Here is a 27728-nt window from a genome sequence, read left to right on the forward strand (position 1 = left end):
GTCGAGTATAATCTTGCTTTTGGGTCGCTTTGCCAGTGGTTGGTTTATGGTCCCGAAAGATGGTATTAGGTGTTTTTTTCCTAGACGAAGGACGAGTTTGGCGTAGAAATCGATGGTGCTCAGTTGTTCTTATGGGCTCTTGAGGATCTTTATTTTCTCGGTAGTTGCGTGGATTGATTTCTCTTGAAGATTCCGTTAGGTCGTAGCCCATGATTAAAAGTTCTTCGAGGGCAGACTTAAAAGCGTTATTTGTTGTTTGTGACGCTATGTATAAATGCGAAATTGCCCTATGGCCCTGGTGGCTCGGGTCAACAATCTGGAGATCGGCTGATTTGACTGGACGGAGTTTCGGAATGTAACTAAACAGGTCCATAACCGCTCTTCTATTTAGTATCACTCTGTCGGTGTTACCCGGAATCTGCTCTAATTTCCATATCCATCGTGTTTGAAGTTTTGGATGGTATTTGGCAGTTTTCGATTTGTAAGTTCTCCTCGGAGTTTCCTTTGCGTTGGGTCTGATTGGAGATTTCTGTGACTGGACTTTTGGTCTGTGAGAATGAGGGCTACTACGCGATCTACGGGTAGGCCTTGGTAGTTGTCGATGGGGTTCTGTTTCGCGTTTTTCTCTTTCTGGCTTTTGAGGATTGGAGTTAGGTACAGTCCCCAACTTTTCCAATGAGCAATCTTTTGGATTGTGGTTGATCACGGTCAGCCGCTGTCTTCGTTCTTCGAGGGTAGAGAAAGGCGATTCCATGATCTCTGTTTCTATGTCGAAGTTTTCTTGTGAGGATGTACGGGTTGTAGGGAAGTCTGTTGTTCCTTGCACCTCTTGAGTTGAGGTTGTAAATTGATCTGAAAGATGTTGGGTAGTATTCATCAAATCCTCGTCGTTTAGAAAAGCTTCAGCTCCTCTAGGAGAATGGTTTTCTGTTTCATATTCGGCCTTGTTTGCTTCTCGTGGGATTTTAGGTGTCCCTTTCACTTTTGGCTGAGTTGTTGGGCCTTTTTGGGGGGCTGTGGCTTCTGAATTGACTGAAACCAGTTGTTGAAAAATTGGTTCTAATGCCACAGTTCCTTTTCTTTTGAGGTTGACTTCTTTCCCTCCTTTTGATGACCTGGTGTTTTCTGTCATAAAGGTTGGAGGTACAGACAAGTCGATGAATGGGTGTGTTTGTGTGCCTTTTGAATTTGTTAGTGTCCTTTCTTGAGGAATAAGGCACGTAGGTTGAATCTGTTTTTCGGGTGAAAGTGTGGATGGATTTTGAATTTGTTTGTTCTCAGTCAACTGGATCTTTGCTTCTAAGGCCGAGATATAGCCTTCCAAAAAAGTTAGTTTGTTTAGGATTGACGTTTGGATCGATGTATGGTCTTTCATTGTATCTCCGATTGTTTCGTACAGTTTGACAAATGGGTTTAGGGCTATCGATAGTGCTGACATCAGAGTGCAGGTATCAAGTTTTTTTTGACTGAGAGTCGTTTGAAGGTGTGTGGCTATGTGATGTCGGTCTGCCTCTGGAGGGTGATGGTGGTCGTGTAACTGGCATCGTAACGGCTGATGTCCTTCTGGAGGGGAGGTCTAAAGAGTGTCTTCTTTGGTTGTTGTAATTGTCCAAGTTCGAGTAGAAGGTGTCTAGAGTTTTCTCAAACTGGAGTCTGTTTTTAGTTCTAGCAGGGTGGTTTCTTCCAAGATCCCTTTCCAGGGTTTGTAGCGTGGACTTTTGGACCTCTCCTGGAGATGATGACGAAGTCTCAAGTGTTTGTTCTTTATGGATATTGCTGTCACTTTGTCGGGGTGTTGCATCCTTATCAAGTGCCGAAACTTGTGGTATAGGTTGAATAGTATTCATCATAGGGAGGCCTACTGGATTCGGGGAAATCGGACTATGTGGAGGAGGAGGGCACCTCACCTCCTCCCGTTTCTCTTGATTGTGAGGTTGAAGTTGAATCTGTGCTACTTGGTCAGTGTTGGTTTGGCTTTGTTGAACGGCCAAAGTGGGAACTGCGGTTGGGGCCGTTGTGTTGCTGACGGTAGGTGCAGCTGGTGTAAAAATGGGTGTTGTTGGTAGAATCGAGTTTGAAACGTTATGCACCCCCTCCTCTTCGATCGTTATTTGTGGAATTATTGGGGTGACTTGGCCTGAAAAATGTCGTTTTATCAGGCCCTGTTAAGTACTGGTCTGTTGTCTTCTTTTATGAGAGGATAGGGTAATTTTCGATTTGCTTGTATCAGCCTGCGATATTTTCGGGGAGGAGTAATTGCATCTGCTGCCTCAAGGATTTCCGCGTCTGTTAGTTCTTTGCATTTCTCTTGGATGGCTTTAGAATGCTTATAGAAAAAGTCTGATAGTAACTTCAAGGGGCGTTGTGGTTTTTTGAGGCCTTTCCTTGAAACTTTGGGTGTCGCCCGTAATGTTTTGGTGGAAATCACCTGTTTTGATGAAAATTTGGTCGAGCTCACGGGTTTACCTTGTTTAATTAATGAGTCTTGGTTAGGGGTTTTTTTGGTGGGGTCATCAAGAAGCCAGGGGCTCTTTTTTTTTGTATTGTCAGAGGATGCGGCTTTAGCTTCGCAAACGGGTGGTAAGTTTAGAACAATCTCCTCATCTTTATCACCATTAGAGTTGTTTAATATGGAATTAAAAGCATCTTCGCTGTGAATTGATGCTGTTGCCAGGACTGCGGCAGTAGGAGGCGCTGTTGTGGTTTCACTTTCGTTTGTTGGCGCCAGCGGTGTGCTCTCAATTTCTGGCGTGCTCAGGCGCTGCAGCTCTCGTTCCTCAGGCTGATGCCCCCCAGGAAGGTCGAGCGCCAAGACCCCTCTCTCCCCCAAAGAGGGGGGGGAAACGTCGCCTTCCGAAGTGGCATCCTCCGGTTTCGCCATCCCCCTCGCCTGTCTCGCCAGACTAGTTGTCGCCTGCCCGCTCCACGCCGTCTCCCCTCCAGGGGACCGCGGTGCTGCGGCCGTGGCTGGAGTCGGCTTGTCGAAAACCGGCAGAAGCTCAGATGGCATGAGCACAGGGCTCAGAGCGGTCCCCCCTCCCGGGGGCTGCTGGTTGCCGGCAAGAGCCAATCTCGCCGGCGCGACCTCCTGCAATAGACTAGGCGGCACTGCCGGGGGACTTGACGCGGCCGCCCCTACGGGCAGTGTTAGGCCGGTCCGCAGAAGTGGAATAGAGACCGCAGGCAACGAGGTCGGTGGAGGCTCGGTGTCGTGGGCGTCCGGAGCCGCAGCGCTTTCCTCAGGTGAGTCCACTCCGTTTTGTCTTGATAATTGTTTATTATTACGGACGAAGAAAGGCGTTTCAGTAGCTTTTTTAAAGAAGCCTTTTCCCAAGGTCGTATGTCCTTTTCCCAGATGAACTGGTGTTTTAAGACCAAGGCTCTGGGGTGGTAGATGGTCGTCTGATATTTCCATCTGAGTCACAGGGGAATAGTTGAGAATATCTGTAAGATTTGCAGTTGTGTTTTTAAACAACAGTTTTGCGTTACTTCTTAGAACGCGACCTGTCGAATCTTCGGAGTCCAGGGGTTGTAGCGTAGGTGGTAATGTGGCGTTCGGGCCCGTCTTGCCCGACATGACTGCAAGACTGCCACTCGCCGCCACTCCGCGCCGCTCCGCGGGGTAAGTGATGTTTTATGGTGTTGGGTGTAGCAGGAAACACACCTCCAACAGTAGAACTGAAGAAAAGACTGGGTGGTGAGAGTGTACTGCAAGACTGCCACTCGCCGCCACTCCGCGCCGCTCCACGGGGTAAGTGATGTTTTATGGTGTTGGGTGTAGCAGGAAACACACCTCCAACAGTAGAACTGAAGAAAAGACTGGGTGGTGAGAGTGTACTGCAAGACTGCCACTCGCCGCCACTCCGCGCCGCTCTGCGGGGTAAGTGATGTTTTATGGTGTTGGGTGTAGCAGGAAACACACCTCCAACAGTAGAACTGAAGAAAAGACTGGGTGGTGAGAGTGTACTGCAAGACTGCCACTCGCCGCCACTCCGCGCCGCTCCGCGGGGTGAGTGATGTTTTATGGTGTTGGGTGTAGCAGGAAACACACCTCCAACAGTAGAACCGAAGAAAAGACTTGCAACAACTGGTAACTGTCAATGGAGAAAGACAGTAACATACCTATTGGGATACCTGCAAGTGCGGAAGGACAGGAAATAGTGCAAAATAGGTAGTGCTGACAAGTGTCTAGGAGAACCAAGAACGCAGTGTGAACACGAGTCGGAAAATATAAATCAAAATTCTACTAATATTATGATGAAGTCCATACATCAAATACTCAAACAGAGAAGTTAATTCTACTTCCTGTAAAGCATATAATATCTACAATTAACTACAGAAAACACATGTAGTTAATTTCTTCATTAATCCCTTTGGGTGTCAAAGAGTTCTGTCGGTCGATCCAAAATGTTTTGCGTTGGTCCAATCTTTTCTATAGATTCTCATGTTAATTCAGTCTCTGGACTACTTCTAAAATGACAAATTTTATCTGTGCCAAATTGTGCTGTTTTTCCTCCCAGTGTCTGGCTACTTCTGAGTTTCTTATGCAGGATCTATGTTCTTTCCACAGAACTTTGGCTGTGCGTTGTGTTTGGCCTACATAAAATAGGCCACATCGGCATTTGATCCCATAGATAATATTGTGTGTATCGCATGTGGCATAGTCCTTCAGTCTGATTTTCTCTCCAGAGTATGGGTGGTTGACTGTCTCGCCTTTCATGATATAATTACAGTTGCTGCAATTTAAGCAAGGGAATGTCCCAATGCGATCCGTAATCATCTTTTTTCATGGAGGTTTGGTGCTGACCAATTTATCTTTAAGGTTTTGACTGCGTTGGTAGGCAAAAGTCGGGAACTCTTTGAGCAAGTGTTCAACTCTCTGGTCGCATGTTACTGTGTTCCAGTTCTTCTTGATTATGGTTTTGATGCAATTACTCTGTCTAGAATATTTGGATACAAAGACTAGAGGTGGTGTTGAATCTATTTTCGCTTTAGGTTTCAGGAGATCTTCTCTACTCTGTGTGGCTGCCAGTGTTTCTGCCGCCTCTACTTCTTCCTGTGAATATCCCCGCTCCATACATTTTTCCCCCATCTCTTTGACTGCCTTCTGATAGTCTATGGGATCGCTGACTATCCGTTTGACCCGTGGCATCTGACTGTAAGGTAGATTTTTAATCACACTAGGTTGGTGGAAGCTCAATCTTTGTAGAAGGTTGTTGCGATCTGTGTTCTTCCGGAAAATTGTGGTTTGGTATTCGCAGTCTGTGATTTTGATTCTGACATCCAGGAAATGTATAACTTTCCGTGAGTATTCATGCGTGAATTGAATTCTTGAATCGATGCTGTTGAGGAAGTTGAATAATTCTAAAAGTTTAGATTCTGTGCTTGTCCAAACACCAAAAATATAATCGATATATCTGATCCATATGGCTAGATCTTTATGCCACAGGCGGTTTTGGAGTACGTGTTCGGTCTGGTAGCTCCAGGTCAAAGCAACCACAGTAATTTGAATCACATTACACAGATAGAGTGAATGAAATTGAACTACTGACGTAGTGTCCACCTATATCCTGCACATTATATTGACTGTCATCTCTACTGAAATGTAACCCATTCACTGTATGTACTCCACTGTATTGTTTGTTGGAATGCCAGTCTCAAAACTAATCATGTATATAGTTGGTAGAGACAGCCTTCCTAAGAGTGACAGAAAGGTTCACACATGAAGATAAGGCTTCTCCGGTTTCAAACATTATTTTTCTGCACCATATTTGTATTTATTTTCCCGGTGGAATGAAAGGTATCACTTTTCTGAAATACCAGAATATTCACATTCAGTCTCTCACTTCCAAACCACTTACTGTAGATAAGAGCAGCATTTGTACATACCACATTTTAACACTCAAAACAGCAATCTCATCAATACATCTTGCCACTATTTTGTCCCCAAATTACCTCTGATGCATGCCTGATACAGTTGCTTGAAACACTCTAAAAGGAACACTACCTGTCCCCTTGTCATTCAAGAAGGGTCACAGCAACTGAACCTGCATGCCCTGTCCTCAATGAATATGGGTGCACATTTGTCAGGCACATGAGCATTCAGGCATGCTTCTTTGCCACAGCATTGGTTGACAAAAGATTAGAGCAAGGCTCAAATTCTGTCCTCGCCTTTAGCCATTGGAGAGTGATAATTTACTCTTAGTGAGAAATGATGTGTCCCTGAATGAGGAATACTGTGGGGAAGAGGGACCTTTCATGCCTGGCTAGTTGCTTGCAACTTGACATGTTTAACCCTGGGATAGAGCACTCGCCCATCGGGCAGCAAGTTGGACTCTTGCCACTGATTGGGTCCAATTTGTATAATTCCTCCATTTAAGAAAGGCATCAGATAAATACTGATATATTTTTTTTTATTGTGTTTCGGTTAAGACAAAAACGTTTCCCAATTCCAAATTTCTAAAAATATAAAATCATACAAACGACATATAGCAAATGTCAGCAATTGATTACAATTTTGCATTAATAAAACAATAACATAAGAATCATATAATCTTTCCATAATAAAAAAGAAGAAAAAGAAAAGAAACAAAAACAACTTTTTGGGAGCTAAGATTATATTAATAATGCTTATCAATGCAACAGATAATGAGGTTCCTGATCCTGCTAATAACCTACACCAAAAATTGTGGGACAATAGGTAAGTAAGATGTTCTTAGCTGGACTGTGCCGGCACAACTCAAAAATATGCTGAAAGATTCTGATTATTACAAGTGTAAGACTTAATTATGAGACTTAATTATGAGTACCCTTACCGCATTTGAATACATGTGTACCACACTCCTGCTGTACCAGGGAAAAAATCAAGAAGTACCATTTTGTGCGGTTCAGTGACACAGGAGGAGGGTTGAATAAACCGTGGCCCAAAGAAGGAACGAATAATAAGGATGTTCTGGGCCATATGCACACTTAATTAGCAGCAAAACATAAGGGGGAGAGGTTGAAGAATAGGACGGGTATTCTTGAGCTTTGGAGAATGTTTGAGGGTTTGGAAGATGTCCCAGAGGGTGCTAAAGGGGATGAAATTGTAATGCCAGCACCCTGTGTCACCCCTGCACCATGTGTGATCCCCCCATCCTGTGATATACCTACAAACCCCACAGCCTGGCCACCCCCAGAGGGGGGTTATCCCATGCAAGCAGCCACAGGGTTTACTAATCTCATGTATGTGCCTCATGCAGCCCTGTGACAGAGAGCCCTTGCCACTTATGGAAATGTCCTGCAGTCCTCAGCAGCAAATGCCACATATGATCCATTAGTTATGGAGACTGGGAACAGGGCACATAAAGACTTAGGACAGAGGCAGAGATCGCTGAGTAATGCTAGAATGGGAATAAGGGCAAAGGGCCCCAATAGGTACTTATGAATGGAGAATGGGTGATATTTTATTTGGCATTTACTGTACCGCGATTAGGGACGTACATGTTGAAACGAAGGATGATGGCTGCAAAATTGAGAGGTATTGAGAGGGACTACAACGTATGCACAGTTTAGATTATGAGTCAATCAGATCTGGTGTTAATGCAGGAGTAACAGAGGTGGAGGAATGGGGAAGAGATGAGGAACTGGTAGATGAGATGCCGCTCGGGGTGACACCCAGAGTAGAGAATTTGTGGGGTCCAAGACTGAGATCATGACCAGGCTGCTTGGCGGTGGTGAAGGGGAGGCGAGGGGGGAGGAAGTTATAGGCTAAGCAGGTGAGAAACACAGTTTCCATTGTTACATAAAGGTCACGGCAGGGCACAGTATGTGCCCTGGGACACATGGATAGAAACAATTTGATGAAGGCACTGCCATTGCTCGCAGCAGGAGCAGGGAAGTTGATATATGTACTTGAAAAATAGGCCGCAGGCATAACATTAGCGGTAGGAGACATGAAAAGCCTGTTCACTGCATTGTTAGGAGACTAAGCGGATGATATTTGGAAAAAGGCAGGTTGTCCAGGGGAATGTATGGAGGATGACAATCATTATGGAGCACATTTTAATGATTGTCGGGAAAACGAGTGGGCTGATCTAAGGGTGACCTATCCCGGCACAATGCCTATACATTCAATTGTGGAATGCACTATGAAATAAGATGAAGACCGGCACAAAACACACTTCAGGTTCAGAAAATGTGGAGGGCTGAGATAGGAGAACCATGGGATAAGACTATTGCAATATTCTATCATGTGTAAAAGAAAGGACTCCCAAAGGAGGTGCATAAAGGTTTGGACAAAGTAGTGGGTATAGAGTCTAAGGGATGGGCAGAGATCCAGGCAATTATAGTGTACCATTGCAAGTGATGGCAAGAGAAAGAGAAGGAAGTGGTGGATAATGTGGTGGAGAAGTCTGAAGTGTAGTTAGCACAGAATAAATTAACAAAATTGAGTATAGATGGAGCAGTGATTATGGGCCCGTCTGTAGGGCAAGTATGATGGAGAATGGCACTGGTAGAAATGAGAATGGCACATGAGTGGACCAAAGGATATTGTCATGCCCTCACGGTCCCAGCACTCACGTTCCCAGCACTTACTATCCTGCCTTCCCTACAGACCCCAGTCTCATTCCACATGTAAACCAGACAGGACATTGCTGCAGCACCACGGATCTATACCCCCACCATTGTGCAGAAGAGGACATTACCTGAGGCATCCTTGGCAGCTGCATCAATTGCAATGTTCCTGGCGGCTTCCATGGCACCGAACACTAAGGGACCGAGTCAGTATGGTAACACGACGCAGACGCAAACTAAGACAGCCTTTGCAAAGGCAGGGTTTGCATATTCCGTCGTCTTTGGTTCACGCGCATTCTGACCCTGGACACACCTCTATGATGATGCAGTGCGTCAACAGGGCAACAGTCACGTGACGTGCTCTTCATCGTCACGTGACACCTTCCCCATGGTAACGCCATGAAACATCGGATTTCACGCCGGTACCTTGCTTCTCAGCTGTGATTACGCAGCGTTTGACGTTTACCTATTTGTGTTCTCGCATCCTGCTTTTCTGTTTCTGGACCCGGACCACGTTTCTTGGACTGCCTTTTGCCTGGCCCTTGATCTGCTGTGTTGCAACGCTTCTGCTTTCCACGGACCATTGACCTAAGGACTGCTACTTGGACTGCTCCTGGATTTTCCCTTTTGTGCCTTTGCCATGAACTCTTGTCTCGGGATCCTTCATCTTTGGATTCCGCTTTCCCTGGGACTTCTGCTCCATCCGGATTGTTTTCCTTAATGCCTCTGCCCTTGGGTGCTTCCAGTGAACCTCTGTTTCTTCTGCCATTGTTACCAGGTGTTTTTCCCGGTTGCTGCAGCATTGTTCACTGTGGGTACAGGGACTGTCCTTCCCTTTACAGTAGGGCCATCCATTTATATAGGGTAGGTGCTTCTTTTTGCCATTTGTCTCTACTATTTATACCATATGGGTTGTTTTGCTTATCACTTAAGCTTGCTCCTTCCTTTGCAGCCACACGGAGGACCCTGTGTTCCTGTTCCTGCCACCTGTGGCTCTAATTATCGAACAGCGAGTTCTTGTATCTCGCTTTTGGATACTTAGAGACTGAGGTATCCTTACTCTACGGGATCCAGGAGTCTTGACAGATATCAAGGCTATCCAGATGACATAGGTTATCAGGGAGGTTACCAATGAGGGAGAGGGAGATTTCAAGGGGGGCGAGGAAGTAGAAAAGAAGGATTTGGAGGGATGGGGACATTATTTGGTGGACCAGGACCGTGTTGTTCAGGTGGGAGAATGGGCCATTTTGCGCAAGAGTATAGTAGCAGGCAAGTGTATTCGTATGATCCCACGCTTATGCCAGCGTACCGGCGGCCCTGATTACATATCAACAGCAATATGAATGAAACCTCCAAGCAACCTGTATGGTACAGTCTCCACGCAGGTGCCTCAGCAAGGGCAACAGCCCCAGTATCAATATCTTTCATTCATTTTGTCATTTGTATAGCACCTTTCACTATAATTATGGTCCAAATACACATGCTGCTTGAACGCCCTCAGAGGGATTGGAATCAAAATTTGGGATAATTGAGAGGTGCTATTATGCGTGTGTTCATTTCAGTCATTAAAGTTATGTGAGGGTGGCCAAGACCCTGTTTGTTACCCATGTCTGAATGGCATGTGGATGGGTGCAGCGGAGGTAAACTATGAAGTAAACAGGGTGGATTGTGTTTAGGGAGATAGAGAATTATGTGGGAAGCTACAGTTTGAATTCATGTCATTAAAGGTAGATTCGTTCGTATGGCAAAGGTGTTGTGCAATAGCGTTATATGTGAGTGCAGGGTGTGTGCAAAGAGCCTGTGCCTTCTGTTAAATTACAAAGGTGCAGTGTACAAGGGGATAAATGGGTTAGCTGTACAAACAACACTGTTTACATCCTGGGTTCCGTCTATGTACAAAGAGCAGTGCTACATATCACCTAGATTCAAAGGGAGAGCAGGGCCTAAAATTCATAGGAATAGTAAATGAGAACAGAATTAGGAAAACGCCTAGATTTAAAAGGGGAGCGATGCCTAACATGCATGAACAGACAATGAGTGATCAATTTTAGAAAACACTTCATGCAATATATGGCTACCTTACACAATTAGGCCAAAACGCAGAATAAGCCTACACCAGACAAATAGGCGCCAGTACCACAACAGATGCAGCCCCCACTGGCCAATATCACACCAGTGTATGCACAGCAACAGACACAAGCCAGCGCCACAATTGTGGGACAAAAACACTTTGCCACACAGCACAGTGACGCAGTATACAGGGGCGAGTGTGGTGGGTGGTAACCCCTTCATATTCCCAGTGTCGAACACATACTCAGAATAGGACAGCCCACAGAGAGCCCTGACATGCATAGTCCTGTCAATCAATGCCGACCCGAAAGAGGAACCCATGGTAGGTGTGGAGATAGGCAATGAATCATTTGTTTTTATGGTTGACACAGGTGCAACAAAATCATGCATATAGGAAGGGCGCTTATCCTTATCAGGAAGGTTAATGGACAATGTGATGAATCCGGTAGCGTCATCACTAACTTCCCCATTTTGGCCTCCTCCCGTGTGGCCAGGGGATGGCAGTCGCTAAGTGATCCTGACCCTGGGGGTGGCTATATGAGGGAGGATCACATGGGAGGACCTGACTACGGGGGGTAGGTGGTGACTTCATTGGATAAGAAGAGGTATTCCCCCCTTTCTCCTAAGAATGACTCTATAATACCCAAGACCCTAATGGCTAACTGTCACCGAACAGTTCCACCCTAAAGTAAAAGTCAGAAAACCTTTCTTATAAATCACACTAGACAAACCCCCATTTATGACTTAAACACTCACAACTCGTACATAATGTCTTATGGTTCTGATGTACATTTATGTGAAGCTTTTGAACAACCACATATAATAAATCCATTACCTTCTAAGGGCTTCAACTCCCATAAATCCTCAAGTACTGAGACGAGGAAAAGAAGGAAGGAGTCTAGGCAGATAAAGAGAAGCCTGAAGTCTAATGTGCAATCTAGTCGTTTTGTTGGACCTAAGGTAAGCGGGACATTTAAAAATAGCAGAGGAGAAATCGGCCACTAGGGGGCGCACGGATGGACACGATCTCCGTGTAGGCTCCGCGCAAGGGTCCCGAAAAGTGGGTTGAGCCCCCACCAGGAGACCCCCGCCGGCCGCAACATCGATGGAACCTGGCATCGGAAGTGTCCAGGCATCACCCGGAGCAAACCCGACGAAAATCGGAGGCCGCTTCGCGGAGAAATCTCTCCTGCGACCTACGCCGAGTGAGCGCAGACGGGGCCTACGAGCTGCCATCGCACGCTGTGCCGAGATACGTTCGGCTTCGTGGAGCGCGTTATAAAGTGCACTCTCGTTCTTCCTGGGGACCGCTATACGGTATGTGCACACATGGCCCCATAAACCATACCTCTCGGTGGCGCGGTCTCCAAGGACGAGCTCCCACTCGCGAGGCTCGGAAGTGAGCGGCCCAGTCCCCGGCCCCCGCGTATGATCTCCCCCGGACTACGCAGCAATTCTGGCATTCCACACGCGCCCAGAGGGGGCCCATCCACAGACCACGGCGTAGCTGCCGCATCGGACCCAGATAGCACGCATCAGGGCCCGGCGGCTGCCGCTGACATTTGCACCCAGGTGGCGGTGGAAGGTAGCGATTGGGATCCACCACGACGCCTTGTTGTCTTTCTGCCCGCTCGGCCCGGATAGCTTTCCCTCGAGCGAGCCCATGTGGGAGAGGCGCCTGAACTTGGTTGGGACAGCTGCATCCCCGCCCCAGGACACCGGGACTGCGCACGTTCCGCAACGCGGAGCCCCTCATCTCGAATCTCTCCCAGGCCATTGTGGGCTGAGGTTGGGCCCCTGGTACGCAGGGCGTGTGCCCTCCTCGCCCTCCACTTCGACCTTAAGGCCTATCGTCTCTACACCCTGCCTGGCCCGGACCCTGAGCACGAGGAATTCCTGAGGAGGCCGCGAGCACTCATTGGAAGGGGTTCATACGCGGGGGTTGCCATCCTCGACCTCTCTTCTGCTCTCCAGTATTGGGCATCCCAGGATACCACCATGAAGCCCTAATTCCAGTGCTTTGGAGCGTATTAAAGGTTTCCCTAGCTGTTGGATCCCCTCACAACATCTTGCCCTGGTCATGTCTCTCCAGTGCTGACGGCAAGGGTAACACGAGAACACACAACCTTTGGACGCTCACGCGGACATCGAACAGTGCTCAGTCCACCGCGTCATTGGGATCCCGTTGCCCATGGACCCTAAGGGCAAACTGGCAAAGTATAAGTTCGCCCCACCTCAGGAAGACCCGAAGTCCCGCATCGAGCAAGCGATGTTGTCCCAGGGGTCAGACGCCGCTGCAACCAAAGGGGATGTCGCTGATTTACTTACGGAGATGAGGAGCATGAGGGCAGATATAGGAGGTAGGATTGACAAAATCACTCAAAGGATGAACAAAATAGAGGACAGAGTGGAACAGGTCGAACACAACCAAACCTCTTTAAATACGCTGGAAGCCCAGATGGATCACCGCATTGCGGAAATTGAACATAGGGAAGAGGAAATACGATTAAAGGTGGACGATCTTGAAAACAGAGAACGCCGTAACAATATACGTGTTCACGGCATCCCCGAAAAGGAAGGCGAAACTGATACGGATCTGAAACAGACTCTCCATAACATCCTAAAGCTCCTCTTCCAGGACGATCTGATAGATGAGCCAAAAATCGACCGCATCCACAGAGCGGATGGCAGAGCAGGGGGCCTGCGCTCAGTCCTAGCCAGATTTCATAACTATGCGGACAGAGCACGGATCTTGGAAAAAGCCAGACATGCCCCGTTACTCTCCATGGGTGATGCGACCGTCTCTCTTTATCAGGACTTATCATCACTCACACTTGCTATGAGGAGGAAATGCTCACCGATTACGAAAATGCTGAAGGATACAGGAACCAGATACCGGTGGGGCTACCCGTTCTCACTCACCTTTGAATGGCAGGTCTCGACAATAAAGCTGGCTTCGGAAAAGGAAATTGCAGATTTTACAGTTGATCTTTTGGGCGACCAGGCAGAGGGCCCCTCCCATGGAGAGTCGAAAAAGGAGGAAGGTGAATGGCATACTAACGGTCCCCGCCGTAGGCGGATCCAGGGATCCAGGAAATTTCGGAGAATGAATAACTCACAGGACATGGTACACTAGCCTGGACACCAGACTGGCATGCTGAAATGCTTGAGGCAATGGACCCTTATATTGAGTGTTAATGCTTGATCAGGCCATAGCCCGGAGTGGCACGAAGCCAGGCGGATATGTCGGCCGGGATGATGCCTGCACGACACACCATTGTTGCTCCTGACTCCCGCGACACATCCCTAGTTTATAATATGTTACTCCTCTTGTATGCATGGTGCACCTGGTCACGCAGGCACGAGGCGCCCAGAGAAGGATATGAGGTAATATCCACGCTGTGATGACGCCTTTGTGGGGGTCGATATTAAGATTTTGATTTTTGAAATGTTGATGTTGGTATAAGAGCTGTTGGCTGGGGGCTCACTGTTATATATGTCTAAATTACGATAGGACCGCTTGTTTCTGCGGTCCCCATTGGTGGTCCGAGATCGACTGGGTGATGTTAACCCGGAGGGGTGGCAGGGGAACACATATTTTGTCACAGTTCAGACCGGAGGAGCGGGAAAACAAAATATGGGTATATAAAGGGGCTTTGAAGGGACTGGACGGGTCAGTTTTTGACCCCTACGGGAAGAATCGAGACCCAATGCAAAGAAAACGAACCACATACTCTAACAAGAAACATGATAAGGGCCTTGAAGCAGACGTACTGGATGCGCACACACTTGTCCACAACCTAAGATGGCTCCCACGCTCTGTACAGACACGATACGTATTTGCACACTTAATGTCAAAGGTTTGAACTCCCCCACAAAAAGATCCATGGTGGCTAGAGAATTCAGGAAATCGAAAATAGATATTCTTTTTCTTCAGGAAACGCGATATCGAAAGGGCGAGGAGAGAAGGATCCCGTCGCGGGAAGTTGGGCCCACCTTTTGGAGCTCTGGTGTTTTAAAGAAAGCTGGAGTGGGGATTCTGATACGCAAAAGCCTCCGGATCTCAATTCTGGAGACATGGACAGATAGGAAAGGGAGAGCCCTCATAGTCACCGGAAACATACGAGGCACAATAGTCACCCTTGCTACGCTTTATGCACCTAATCAGGGGCAAAACAGATTTCTTCATAAAATCACTGAGAAAGTATTTGGGATGGCTAGGGGACACACGGTTCTTGGTGGGGATTTCAATACATGGATGGACAGCTCAATGGATAGACAAACTAGAGCCGATGCAGCAGACCCGCCTGGTACCAGAAATGAGGCAGACATCAAAATAACTCTTGATCTCTTTGGCCTCACTGATTGCTGGCGCCATTTGCACCCGATGGAAAGAGGCTTCACTTTCCACTCTCTCCCCCATGACACACTCACGCGCATCGATTACATCTTCTTCTCAGAACACCTCTTGCACACGTTGCAGGCGGCCACTATACACCCCTCTGCATGGACGGATCACGATATGGTCATGGTGGATATATCTTGGAATGATCTGGCCCCCCGTAACACCAAATGGAGATGTAACGACTCCTTATGGGCTGATTCGGTCTTCAGGGAAACTTTCGAAACCGAGATCAAGCAATTCTTTATTACCAATGACACTGGGGAAGTTGGGAAGACAAACGTGTGGGAGGCCGCTAAGGCAACCCTGAGGGGAGTACTTATTAAGGAAGGAGCCGATAAAAAAAAGAGAACGTGCTCTGATAGAGAAAGGCATCAGGGGGGAGAGGCTCAGTAGGCTCAAGAAATGGCACAGTCCTCTCCATCTGAGAGATCCAAGTATATCGCTGAGGTCAGGCGTCTCAGGGAAGAGTTGAAAATACTTATTGCGGGCAAAACAGCCCAGACCTTACAGTACCTTAAACAAAAATATTATGAGAAGGGCGACAAGGCTGACGCCCTGTTGGCAGCCCGTCTTCGTGCACAGAAGGCGGAGAGATGGGTTGACTTAATTGAAAGAACGGATGGTACCCTCACGGACACGATAGTCACATGCCCCGAAGACATACAGGAAGCATTCGCCTATTTTTACAAAGACTTATACAAGTGCAACCCCCCCCCCACATCTAGGAAATATAGACACATACTTGAAGGAAACACGGCTTCCCACACTCACAGCCACGGAGGCAGCGTCCCTAGATACGCCAGTCTCGGAAGAGGAAGTTACAGACGCTATCAAGAGATTGAAGGCGGGAAAGGCCCCGGGCGACGACGGATTCACGCCCGGGTTCTACAAGACGTTCTCCCCCCTCATTGCCCCCTTTCTTGCATCCATGTTTAATCACATCTTTGACACAGGCCAAGCACCTCTGTCCTTCTCACAAGCCCTTCTTGCCGTTATTCCGAAAGAAGGTCGGGATCCCAGGTTCTGTAGCTCCTATCGTCCCATCTCCCTCCTCAACATCAATGCTAAGATATACGCTAGAGTGATTGCGGCTCGGCTTGAAACACACCTCCCTAGGCTGATACACTCCGACCAGGTTGGATTTGTCCTTGGAAGACAGGGCGCGGACACTATGCGGAAAACGCTGCACTTAATCCATGAAGCACAGGAAATGGAGGGGGACCCGTCCCTTCTGTCCTTAGATGCCGAGAAGGCTTTTGACCGGGTCTCATGGGATTTTCTAGAAAGGGTACTGGTGTCATATGGGCTGGGACCAAAACTTTGCCGTGCCATCAAAGCACTGTACAGTTCCCCCACAACATCAGTGACGGTAAACGGAGGCTATTCTCGTTGGTTTCCTCTGGAAAGGGGGACAAGGCAGGGCTGTCCACTGTCAGCGATCCTATTTGTAATGTCACTTGAGCCATTGGCGCAAAAGTTGAGAAGTGATAATAGGGTAAAGGGTATCACAGTGGGCGATCTAGAATACAAATTGGGTCTATACGCCGACGATATCCTACTACATTTGATCGACCCCCTAGAATCGGTACCGGCTGCGCTCCGCATAATTGAAGAATATGGCGAGCTGGCGGGTCTGAAAATTAACACAGGGAAATCTGTCCTTCTCCCGATTGACAGACGTAGAGATTCTGAGGCCGAACGCTTCGCCCCCTTGGGAGTAAAAGTCAGCCTCACCACACTCCGATACCTGGGCATCAACGTCACCCGTGATCTGGGATCCCTATATGGGGCCAACTTCCCTCCATTGTCATTAGCTCTTCAAAAAGATGTCCAAAGGTGGTCCAAGCTTACCATCTCGTGGCTAGGCCGTCTAAATGCTATAAAAATGGTCCTTCTCCCCAAGATATTATACTTATTCCAAATGCTCCCCATCAAAATGCCCCCAGAATATTTCACGGATACGAGAAGGTTGTTACTAACCTTCCTATGGCAAAGTCAAAAGCCGAGAATCCCGAGATCCCTCCTCCAACTTCGAAAGGACAACGCTGGGGTGGGTCTCCCAGACATTGAAACATATTATAGAGCGACTCAACTCAGGGTTCTTGTCCCACATTTTAGGCAACGGTCAGAGCCACAATGGATAGCGCTCGATAACTACCATCTCCGCCCCTTTATTTTATGTGAATGGCTCTGGGTGCCTGGGCCTCAATTACGCAATAGCGTTAAATCTCACCCGATTATAGGCACAATATGGTCAATATGGAAACCGGGCAAGAAAATGGTGGGAGTCACGACATGGCCCTCTCCCCTGGGACATCTTTGGTCACCCGGGATTCGCGACGCAATTCCTGAACCGGGAAGCTTTGAAACCTGGTACCAGGCGGGGCTAGAGAGGGCAGGCCAATTACGCCGAAATGGCTCTTTCATAACCATTCAGGAATTACAAGAAGCCCTTGGCATAGGTACACTCTCGGTCTTTCTGTATCTGAGACTCAAGGGGGTAATGACTAGACCAATATGGAAAGAGCAGTTACAGAGAGATCTTACCCCGTTTGAGAAAATCCTCGACTTATGCACGGGCTCCAGGGGTTTGATAAGTGCTATGTACCTGGCACTGATTGAAATTGATATTAAACCCTCCCTGGCACTCAAAGGCAGATGGGAATCAGACATGGGTAGGCAAATCTCATCAAAGCTATGGTTGCAAATATGCAGACGAACGGCGAAATCTTCCTTATCATGCCAGTATAAATTACATGCCATTAAGTTATTATATAGATGGCAATACGACCCAATCCGGCTTGCCAAAATGTACCAGGGAATAAGCCCACATTGTTGGAGGGGATGTGGGAAGTGAGCTAACTACTGGCATATGTGGTGGGGATGTGCATTGGTTAAAACCTATTGGTCAGAGGTCCTTAGCTGGATCAGGGACCTGGATGAAGAAGACACAGAGAAGCATCCACTGCTCATTTTGTTTGCCCTAACTGAATCAGATGACAAGATTGTGAAGGCAGGAAAGATGGTGCAGGGTCTCCTTATGGCTGCGCGAGCATGTCTTACCATGACATGGAAAAGGCCCGCACTCCCCAGCAAAACTGAATGGCTGGTGGTCGCATTGAGCATTTATAGAATGGAATGAATGACTGCAGCCTTACACGGAAATCGTGATATTGTTGAAAACGCCTGGTCTGAGTTTCGATCCACATATGCTTCGTGAAGGAATTGTGTGCAAAACACTGTTGAGTTTCGTGTCAATTTGGTTTATCGCATGACGAGTCTGTGGTACTGGAATTTTGAATCATTGTGCGTCTTCTTTGCCCGAAGTCACGAGTACAATGTCGGTTTACAGGTATTCTTTAATGCTCTCTTCGTTCCCAGGTCTGAGTTTATGTGAGGGGGGTGGGGGGTGGGACATAATGAGAAACATGGAATGGGTTTTGTTGTTCTTACCTGTTATTTATCTGATTTCTAAAAAGACTCTACATACGGTAAATGAGAATGTAATTCAATGTAAAGGCTCGCCTTTTTGAATCACGAGATGTAACTTGCATATATTTGATTGTCAAACTTTTACAAAACCAAAAGAATTGAAATTTAAAAAAAAAAAATAGCAGAGGCAGTATGGAACACAGCTGTACAGGAGAGAACTAGGAAACCTGTTCTGGAGCTCCTGACCGCAACGTATGCGGACCAGTGTGGCGAGACAGAAAGCAGAATGTGGAGGAGGCCAGCCGTAGCAAGGCTGGAGACCCCGCAGAGACTCCAGGGAACATGACCGCACAAACTAACATTGTTCTCCGGTCGAGGGAAGCCTAGTCATGACGGATGCTGACAGAGCACTGTGGAAGCATGAGCAAGGTTGGGGATGCAAAGAAGACCTGGTTATTCTGCCTAGAGTAGTGGGGCACCTTGAGGCGTTACCACAAGAATGCCAGCAAATGTTTCAACTGTATAAAGTTCCAAATGACAGAAAGACACCCAGCTTGGTTAATTGCAATCAAGGAAAAGCACAATTTCAAATGCCAATAAGAAGAATGTTTGAAAGCCAACAAAACAAAGGGCCACAACAATCCTCAGGCAAGCCCGGATGCATGAGATGTTAATGTGGAGATACATTAAAATAAGTGCTACTATAGGCAAATATATTGAGCACCTTAGAAAATAAGCCATTTTGTACAGTGAAAAGAACAGTGAAACATAAGACGTCCTGGCAGAAGAATATACCAGGCAGTTGGGAAGAAAAGCAAGTGAGATGAAAAGGGGAGAGAAAGGAAAACCCTTACCTCGTGAACTTTTGCAGAAGCTTTGGCAGAAGAATACCAGGCAGTTGGGGAGCAAAGCCTGTGAGAGGAAAAGGGGAGGGAAAGGAAAACCCTTACCTTGTGAACTTTTGCAGAAGTCCGAGCAGGGGAGTATACCTGGTACCTGAAGTTGTGGAAAGTGCTCGACTTTTGGGGAAGATACCTGGCAGGGGAGTATACCAGGGAATCTGAGAACTCCATAGAAGGATTCTTGGCAGGAGAGTATACCAGGCAATACGCAATAGTAACAAGTAAAGCTAAAGAAAGATTATTATGGAATGCATTGTTTGAACAAGAACTTTGTGAATCCGGTACCAAAGGAGAAACTGTTGGATAAAGAGACACTTTTTGATACAAAGGAATTGTTGGATAAAGAGACACTTTTGCCATCCTACCTAAAATTCCAGGGGAAGGGAACCACTCTCTGAATCCAAGGGTCACTCCTTGGAAACCCCACATAAAGGAATTGTTGGATTAAGAGACTCTTTTTGCCATTCTACCTAAAAATCCTGGGCAAGGGAACTGCCCGCTGGATCTAAGGGTCTCTCCTTGGAAACACCTTTTTGTTGTAACTATTCTTATAAGTTTGGTTGTGGACACTTTTCTACTAATATCAAGTCATAGACATGTCCATGCCCTGTTTATTGTTTGGTTTCTAATTTGAGGGTCAGCTTAGAATGTTTCAGAACACAAGGACAGCTTTTTATGTTACTGACTACTTGACACAGACAGATCCTTAGTTTAAGTTTTCAGGTAGGGAGAATCCTCTTTAAAATAGGACTATTGGTGTTTTTCCAATCCATTTTTATTTAATAAAATGACTGGCTTAGAGAATAATCTATCTTTGTATCCACCTCTCATTTCTGACTCCTCACAACATGCAGGGGTCCACAGGGGCAATAAAATTGGTCCCCTTTACAGAAGACTTAAACATCAAGGTAGGTACTCAAGAGGTCTTAGCTCTACTACTACTTTCAACTGCAACAACAGTGAACTTGTAAGGCAAGGATCGGCAAAGCAAGCTAAATATGACAATTTCATTTTCAGAAGAAGAGGTAGTGTGTTCCACACCAGGATTTGTTATGCTAGGGTCCTGGCAATAACACGAGCATCGTAAAGTGACTGCGCTACTAGGGGAATACCTTTGCACCCAGATGTGTTTATGTATAGAGCGACCGTGTTGTTGAGTTGGATGCCAGGCATCAGAAATAAACCATGGAGAGTGCTGTGTGAATGTTTGTTTAGACCAGCAGTTCTCCAAGACCAGCTCCAGGTACCATTATCACACTAGGTTTGTAGTAGGTGCTGTTCGCTGACTACAAGATAGTGCTCATAGAGACTGACGAAGAGGGAGATGAATGGCGTACAATTTTGTGTATCGATCTGGCATAACCACTGAGTGGGGTGTCAGATGGACAGCTGTTTGAAGATGCAGATAATGGTGGTGAGATGATACTGGAGGTTTGTATCCCATATCAGGTAATGATCCAGCACACAAATCTACCTTGTCCTATACTTATTGCCAAGTCTATGCCCACATATCTACAGGAGGTCTTGATAAGGGTCCCCAGCACTTTATGGACTGACAACCCTCATGAAGATGAGCTTGTGAAGAGCATAGGAGCAGTACATATCAAGTTGAAGCAGTGAGCAGTGCTACCCAGAGTGCGACAGTATCCATTGTCAAGCGAGGCAATGAGGGAATAGATGAGATAAGTGTGGCATTATGGCAGCAGGGCATCATAGTACCATCAGAATCCCCATGGATACCCCATCATCTGGCTATTTACTGCATTATCCTGAAACCCTCCCTAAAACTTCAAATTCCCAATCTGAGCATATGAACACTCACCACCAGGCAGTGCCGGCTGCATTTGCAGCAACACCGACCTCCAAGCACCTGGCGGGGCTGGCCGCTTTCACGCCGGCCTGGACCACACATCCTATCATACACCAATCATGACCCTGTTCCCCACAAGCACAACTAGCTAAATCATAGCCTCACAAAGGAAAAGTCATAGGATTGAGGAGTCACTGCACATGGCATGTACGGGAAACAGGCAAATCGCAAACACAGTGGCAGAAGCACAGTGGTGTTAAAGAACTACCACTGTCGCAATGGGACAGATGGGGATGCACTGCAGGGAATTGTCATGGGAGGACATGCCACTGTGACCATGTCGCGAACCAGTAGGCAGGTGGGGGTCCCCCGTGAGATTCTGCAGGGGGCAATCAGGAACCAGCCCAGCATTGCTCTGGAAGGAATGAGGGATGGGCAGATATTGCACATGTATGAACCATGGGATGGGCCGCCCATAGTAAAGGTAACTTCCGAAAAGGTTAAATATTTGTTTGATATCTGTGTATACTCGACACTCTATCTGCCAGGAAGAACCCTGTATGCCTCCTGTGGCAAAGAGTAGGAGCAGTGACTGTTGTTGTTGCTAACTGTTTTCTCACAGCCACAAGAATCGTCAGGAGAAGCCAAGTACCTGAGCAGGCATACAAACAACAAAGCACCAACAAGTTCGGCATGGTACGTATAACACACCACCCCGGTGGACACTGGCCACAGGATGGCTAACCAAACACATCATTATACAGCAAGGACTATGACAAAATGTTGTCTGCGGTTCACATAATTCTACGCCTACTTACACCAGACTACGCCTCAACACCTTTGATAACATAATGCAACGCAGACCTAAGACAAATTCGGGCACGTTGGACACATAGTGAATCTCTAGCACCCATGCCATCTCCCGACTCCTCTCAGCACCCATCCACATGCCTGACCACATGGGTTGCTCTCTACGAGAGCCTGGGCAGCCCTGCTAAGCCTTTGTTTTTGGCCAACTGCGTGCATCCTAATCATACTCCATGACCTTGAACACTCTTGACTTTGGTCCTCTGAGGGCGTTCCCTTTAACAGTGCATTGAGACTATAATAATGGTAAAAGGCAAATTACAAGTACAATACAATACAATACAATACAATGTAACGCAGCAACATATCCTGTCAAAAAAGTGAAAGGGTCAAGTTGGAGGATGATACTTGCACCCATTGAATAATTGTGCAAGTATCTGAAGACGCTGAGTTTCCAGTAGTACTGAAACCCGGCCATGAGCCTTTACAATATACCTAGTGAGGCCAGACATTTCACTGTCATTGATTTTAAAAATGTGTTCTTCGCTGCATCCTGATTCTCAATATCTCACTGAATTTACCTATTACAGGCAAAGGTTCCAACACATCAGACTTCCTCAGAGGTACAGTGAGTCCCCCAGCATTTTCAACAGAGTACTCCACATGGATACACCAAAAGGCTCAGGGTGACACTCAAACGGTTACATCAAAACCCACCCAGATTTAGACCATGAAAAGAAAGGTCGAAACCTGAGCCACCTCTGTCCATGCTCGATCAGCTTCCTAATACTGTCTTTTACAGAACCAGCGGAGACTGGGATCAGTCCTGTACTCATATGGGGCACGTACCCATGGAAATGCCTTCACATCTGGAGGCAGTGCCTGGCAGAGCCTCCTGCTACTATAGCTTCTCCAATTGTATGTCTTGGCTGTCTACCAGGGGCGTTGCTAGGGGGGGCTAAGGGGGCTGTAGCCCCTGATCTTTTGGTTGTAGCCCCGGGTAGAATCTCAGGAGCTAAGCCAAAAGACTAGCTAGCCCCCAGTCCCAACAGTTCCTAAATCAGCTTAGCCCTGGGTCTTTTCCAGACCTAGCAACTCCCCTGCTGTCTACCAGTAGTGGTGCCAAGGGAAGGAACTTGCCAGTAGGTCAATTTGTGTGGTATTGACTGCCCATTTCTCTAACATGGCTCCATGTGTGTGCACAGCATTACTTTGATGGTACCTGTGTGTTTTCTAAATGTTGCAATCCCATTGGCAGACAGCGGATCAATAACTGTCATGGAGATTCATAAAGAATCTGAAGGGAGTCTCAGGTGCCAATATCTCATAGACCTGACACAACTGCAGGCAAGCTAGATGATGAACTCTTCCATATATACCATAAATAAATCAGAACGACCAGGCAGTGCAGATTCGAGCCATGTCATTAGATCAATGGGCAAACAACCTCTTTTCAACGCATTTTGAGACCGCCAATCGGTCAGTAAAAGATATTAACAGCATCCAAATGAACATTCATCTAGCTTTAAAAATGGAAATTGTTTCTGTTTGTTAAACAAAAAAATGCAATGTCCACACCAACGCCAAGACAAAAAAAAGTTCAATTTTTATGAAGTTATTGCGGTTTAAAGTGACATTGAAAGGGTTTGGTCATAATAGCAATGTTCTAAACTAGAGGACACTCCCAGTTAGTTGACCGTGGATCTACGCGAGGAGAGGGAGGGCAGTCAGGTTGGGCCTTCATCAGCTTTGTCTAGTGGCCTTCTAAATCCGATGCGTGTCAAAAACTACCCTCCTCCTCGTACAATATTGGTGCAGTAGTTTTGGAAAAAAAAAGATTGGCCTTGGGATTTCCCCCTTTTCTCAGCTTAAAAGATACTGTTTAGACTAATAAGGACACGGCTTACACATGTACTCTGAAGAGAACAACAACCGAAGTACTTTGGCACACTTGCTTAACCGCTAGCACCTAATAGGTACACAGCTAAATATTACAAGACCCTACTCGGTATTTTCGTGAATGTCCACCAAATTTAGTGATGCGTGGGCGTCGATAAAAAAATGTGCATTCCACTCAGGCACTCCCGTACACTCCCCTGACAGCGCGCATTTTAAAAGCAAAACATACGTACATTGCGCACACCTACTTTCCCATTCCGCAAGTGAAATACAGCTTGTGTGTGACATTCGGAAAACACTCAGGTGTAAAGTACTCATTCCATAACTATGTTGTTAATACCTAAAGCTGGAAAAAACATTGAGAATCGAGAAGAGGGTTTGCGTTTTCAGGGCATAGCTGTGCACCCCAGGTAGCAATTCTGTGAGAAACGTTGGGAAGCGTAGGCATAGAGATGCTCCATCTTCCCATTATTTCCGGACTGGAATCAGCAGGGTGGCTGCACCGCCTTCCATTCTGCGGAATCCTGCCAGCAAGCAAAGTCATGTCATGTCGGGACACTTGACTGGTACCTGTTATTACGAGTCCCTTGGAGGACCTTCAGGGAATTAGACCTGGTACTGGGCAGAGCTGGCCACCGAAATCGGATTATTTAGATTTACAAGGCCTTCTGTTGCAAACAGAACACACTGCCCGGCACGCTGGCCAGTTGCAGACGCTCGCACTTCCAAAGAGGCATTTCGAACATTACACTAACTTGTTTTTTGTAACCAAAAAGAACAGTCACTGAATGTTAGCAACAAATAATAGCAACATTCATGGAATATTAAACTCTTTAAAAGGTGCATATAAAATCAGGGGCTGGTGCGTTTGAGAGGCATATGAAGTTTGTTGCACGTGGTTTGGCTACTTGCACTGAAATGATCGTACTGGACTCTTCACCATGCACGATGCAAACCTAAAACATCACTCGTTTACTGTACTGTAAACACCATGTAACAAGTCACTCGACGGGCACGGGTCTTTCATCAACACACCATCCGGTACAGCTGCTCGTGGACCTTAAGACTCCCAGTTACCCCACACTACGAAAGACAAGAACGCGGGAGAGATGCTTTTCGGAAATGAGAAACATAAAAGGAAAAACTCGCACACACACATCTGATCGTACTTAAGTTAAAAATGGCTAAGAGATCAAACAAGCCGGGTCCAGATCTGAGAAAGAAACGCACCATCTAATTTGGGCGTCGGTTTCCTTCAAAACAGTTGGGAGACAAATCCTCTTAAGAAACACGGGAGCTACACGAGATAATGGTCTGAATGTGAGAGCGTTAATAAGAGGCGGGGATGGTACAGAGGAGGATTGGTCAATGCAGGCAGGAACAGGGAGCGAGTTGAGGGCAGTCGGTAAACGCAACCCAGGCACCAATGCAGTCTGTGCTCACGTAAAGTAAAGGGGTTTGTTATGTAGTGTGTGCCATTCATATACGTCTTGTGCTCCTAGACCCGAACCCCAATGTAAACAACCCCAGACTGTGCTTAAGACCTCTGCGCCGCTATTAACTACACATCTGCGGAATGGAGAAACAAAAGGAACAGAGAAGGGTGGAATTCGGGGGCAGCCGTCTTATATATTTTCTTCACTCACGACAAAAAATAACAGGAACAGTTTCGTGTTTCTCGGCTTTGGCATCGCCGCGCCTCGCAAGCCCGCGAAGCAGTAGAAGGGACTCATAACTTACCGTGCGCCTGCCTCGTGCTCCTGTCCATCTGCCTGTCCCACAGCAGCAGCAGCCTCTGTGCTGTGACTGAGCTCTCTCGCCAGCGCGCCTGCTGAGCATGCCTGGCGCAGGCAGCCGCCTGCAGCGGAACTAGGCTCAGAGAGCCATCCCCCGCCAGCCCCTCCACAAGCCGACGCTGCCGGGGCGTGCTATGAACCCTCCTTTGGAAATCTCACACAGGTGCTTTCGAAGTATCCAAAGTAAGACGCAATTTTTACACATGCCCCCTGCGGCTCAGCAACCCCGTTACATGTTTTCTACATGATCAGCCATCTGGGCATTTTTGTCATGTGAATTAGCTTAGACCCGGGCTTAGACATCCTTGTTATGGTGTGTTAACCATGAGCAAAATGACCTTCACATGTTAATCTTTTTACAAAGGTCACTGCCTCTGGGGAACGTGGTCTCCTTATTCCCTCCCGGAGGTTAAACTGTGTGCAGCGAAGTCGCCCAAATTATAGTTCTTTTCGAGGCACCGCCTGCCTAATGCCTCTCGTGCTGGCTCCCAGACTCTGCCGAGGGTGTTTTTTTGCAGCCCTCCTACAAAGCCACGCAGTCAGAGAAGAGAGAGAGAGAGACGGCCGGGGAACTCTCCTCCGGGGGAAGCATTCTAAAGCAGGAAACTGCAACAGGAAAACGGCGACACACAGGATTCTGATACAGCAGGAAGCCCCTGCGCGGAGTATTCAGCAACCCTTTGCATCATGACTAATGCAAGCCCTTATCATCACAGTACAGGAATATTACAGTTATCTGTCATCCTTTCTAAACCTGCCACCCCGATCTGCATTCTGAAAATGAGTGTCATTTCTGAATCAGTGTTCTCAATGTTCCCCTATATTCTCATCCACATGAGCCCAATTTGAAATGTTACCTCTAATCGAAAAGACTTGCACGCTTGAGTTTATTTGGAGGCGAGTTCTTCGATCCGAATCCCCATCCCCGAGGACAATATTGGAGCAGCTTGTAGAGTGAGTGTCCTTAATTACAGGAGGCAGTGAGTTCCAGTGTGCAGGAGCAAAGGAGTGGAGGGAGCAAAAGCAGGAGAAGCAATCGTGCTTGTGGACTGTCGAGAAGAGCAGCCATGGACCAAAGGAGGGTGAGGAGGGGAGAGTAGAAGCACAGACATGTGCCCGGTAGAGGGAATAGCAAGATTCAGTACTTTGTTCATCGGTGAAAATCAGTACAGTAAAGAGTCATATGAGGAGGCTGGAGCTGTAATCCAGTAAACTGAACACTACTTTGGAGACTGATATTGTGGATGTTCAGCAGTTTGTGCCTGGCAGCAGTGATGGTCACTCTTCAAGAGAACCCACAGATTCAGAACAAAGGGTGTACAGTAGGAGAACAGGTGAAAAGGATATAGAAGTGTGGAGTGAGGGTGATTTTACAGTCTGGATAATAGATCACTTTGGTTTTTGAAGAGTGGTTCATCAGGAAAGTTATCACCATGGTGGAAAGAAAGCTGATAATGAAAGCGGATAACCCCAGGTTCAAGGAAAATGAGAAGATAGATAATATACCATTAGCAAACAGGCGATATGAGAAACCTAAGGGGAAGATGAGTTTATAGAGGGAGGCCGTGTAGAGGGTGAAGAGAAAGCAAGAATAGTGTTTGGGAAGTCAAGGTGGGAGGGAGTGTAGAGGAGATAGGGATGGTCAACAGTTTCGAAGGCAGCAGCGAGATTAATGGCTTGCCACTGTGAGAAAGTTGGAGACATGGTCAAGCACTGTTTCCATGGAGTCTCTGCAACAGGATCCAATCAGAGAATATTACAGCGTTCCACTGTGTCCAGGTATGTGGTAGTCCAGGTGAAGACCACACACCCCAGGGCTTTCAAATAGTGGTGAATAGGAGAGACAAGTAATAGTAATTAGGCTGCCAGTGGTCAATTCTGGGTTTCAACAAGATGGGTATGACAGAAGCTTTCTTGAAGCAGGCTTGGAAACTTCTTTGTTTACTTACTGGAAATTTGCATTACCCCTAGTCCTACTATTCCTCACCAAAATCATTTTCTTTGAGCTATAGCCTCTCTCGACAAAAGACCCTTTCCATTTTTTAAAACGC

General features: G+C 46.9%; 1 protein-coding gene across 2 annotated transcripts in view; it reads right to left on the reverse strand.

The window, feature by feature from the left end:
- JCAD (junctional cadherin 5 associated) overlaps positions 1–26185 on the reverse strand; it is a 383851-nt gene extending 357666 nt beyond the window's left edge. For both annotated transcript variants that reach the window (XM_069648086.1, XM_069648088.1), the window contains exon 1: positions 25622–26185. The gene's annotated coding sequence lies outside the window, so the exon portion shown is untranslated. The remainder of the gene's footprint in view (positions 1–25621) is intronic.
- Between the last annotated feature and the right edge of the window lie 1543 nt (positions 26186–27728).

Source organism: Ambystoma mexicanum, chromosome 2q, assembly GCF_040938575.1.
Source record: "Ambystoma mexicanum isolate Mex_15411 chromosome 2q, UKY_AmexF1_1, whole genome shotgun sequence".
NCBI lineage: Eukaryota > Metazoa > Chordata > Amphibia > Caudata > Ambystomatidae > Ambystoma > Ambystoma mexicanum.